Consider the following 2,313-nt stretch of genomic DNA (forward strand, 5'->3'; position numbering starts at 1 on the left):
GGGGTAGAATTCAACATTGTGAGAATAAGAAGCTGAAGGGATTAATATACATTCACTCCCCCCATCTTGACACAATAAAACTCACCAGTGCTCAACCACTACCCAGTACATAGCAGTCTTCCAAATACTACAACTAAAAGGTACTGGAAACTTGAGCCTAAAACAACCACAGATAATAAGTCTCAGCAAAGAAACATGAAATCAAGGCAATAGTGCTCCTGCAAAAGCCATCCCCATGAATAAAGACATATATGTCAGCAACAAGGAAGAAATATCAAATATTGAATGCCAAAAAATAATAGTAAGAATGATTAATGAGCCTAAAGAAGAAACACACAAGCTAGGGTCTGAAATCAAAGAGGAGATGAATAAACAACTAAAAGAGCTCAAAGAGAAATCAGCTAAACAGATTTATGAAATTAAGAAGACCATGTAGGACATGAAAGAGGAAATTAATAGAGATATAGAAATCCTGAAAAATAACCAATCTGAAATGAACAGTACAATATCCCTAATAAAAGTCTCAATTGCAAGCTTGATGAACATAGTAGAGCTAGTTGAAAACATAGTATCAGGAACAAAAGGCAAAGTAGAGGAATTAGATCAAATAGTCAAGGACAGTGGAAAATTGCTAAGAAAATAAAAATAGAACGTGCAGGAAGTTTGTGATGCCATCAAAAGGCTGTAAAAGGAGAAAAGATAGAAACTCCAACACTAAAACAAGTGGGTTTCATTGAATTTTTCCACACATAGGGCACAGTATGTTTTGAAAAAGTACAGACGCCCTATGGAATTCTATTTCACATCTTTCAATGACTTCCTAGTTTTGTGTAGCTCTTTATTTGTATTCTCTTTCAATTTACTCAGATGATTATTCATGTGTACTTTGATTTCATTGGTCAAAGAATCTTCCTCTGTCAAGGGTTTCATGCCTTTTATTATCTTTAGAATCTGTTGTTTTACATTTTTGATATTTTAGGAGTCATGTTGCCTTGTTTTCTTTTCTTTTTTTTTAAACAATTATAAGTCAGTTTATTAAACTTATTGAAATAGTTGACTTAGGCATCTGCAATGGTGACTTTGACCTCCACTCCTGGCTCAATACTGATGGAAGTAATCTGTTTAACAATTTCAGAAGGGCTGTGCAAGTCAATGAGTCGCTTGTGGATTCTCATCTGGAACCGGTCCCACGTCTTAGAACCTTCACCACAAGGTGTCTTTCTTGTAGTAATTCTCAAAGTCCTGGTCGGCAGCGGACCGGTCCTTTCACTTTGAGGTTCTTTTCCTTGGCGCCTCTAATCAAGTCAGCACACACCTTCTCTAAAGACTTCACGTTGCGGCTGGTGAGGGTGATTCGGCTTCGGTGAATCGCCACCTCCGGCTCCACGGGGATTTTCCCAGTATCTTTAAAAGCCATGGCTAAGGTGCGGCTTCCTGACCGACTTGTTCCTCGAGGAGAGCGAACAGCGGTGAGTCAGGAGGAGCGGCGAACGGAACAAACCTTCCCTGCACCCACAACCGCGTCTCCCTCAAAAAGGGCCTTGTTTTCTAATAACTCTTGTGTTTCTACATTGGGACCAAGATTTGTGGTAGGGATATATAGTTTGTCACCCTGAAATATTGGGCACAATGCAGTAGCAAATTACTTGTCCAAAATGCTCAAGTCACAGGGGTCATTCCCAGCATCACTCAGAGAGAAGAAAACTTGTTACAAAATCAACCACAGTTGACTGACATAGCTCTATGGAAATGCAGTAATGTCTACCCAATACTCACCACCACAACAACGATCTTAGAGAAATTAAGTAGAAAAGACAGTCTGAATTGATTTAATGTGATAGTAGTTAAGAAGGGTATGGTCAGAATGTAAACAGGAGAAATAACAGTAGTGTATGGTGCAGGAAATATAAAAGAATAATATGGAAGTAGAAATGGAGAAGTAAATGGAAGGGGAACAAGAGAGAGAAGGAAAAGAAGAAGATCCAACTAACAGAAATGTGACCTGGAGAAAATAGTAATTATTTTAATAAAATTCTGAAAGCATACAAGTAAAACCAAAATCTATACCAATAAAGAACAAATATAGAGGAAGGAAATATAGAAAGAAAAATATAACAGAGAAACAGATCTAATTGAAGAAATAAAGGGAATCAAATGAAAGGCATGCACTGCTCAGCCCTCAGTGCAGGTTGATGGCTTCCAATAAACCCTGCCATTCTGAGAAAGTTGCACCACAGGCTAAGGTTGTAATGTAGTCCAGGTGCCACACTGGATGAGTTCCAGACCAGGAGAAGACACCAGCTCACCTGGCTA

General features: G+C 38.6%; 1 pseudogene; it reads right to left on the minus strand.

Annotated features, from left to right (window-relative positions):
* Positions 1-1,015: 1,015 nt before the first annotated feature.
* On the minus strand, positions 1,016-1,531 carry LOC109679951 (small ribosomal subunit protein uS10-like; annotated as a pseudogene).
* Positions 1,532-2,313: the final 782 nt, after the last annotated feature.

The sequence above is a fragment of the Castor canadensis genome, chromosome 18 (assembly GCF_047511655.1).
Source record: "Castor canadensis chromosome 18, mCasCan1.hap1v2, whole genome shotgun sequence".
In the NCBI taxonomy this organism is placed as follows: domain Eukaryota; kingdom Metazoa; phylum Chordata; class Mammalia; order Rodentia; family Castoridae; genus Castor; species Castor canadensis.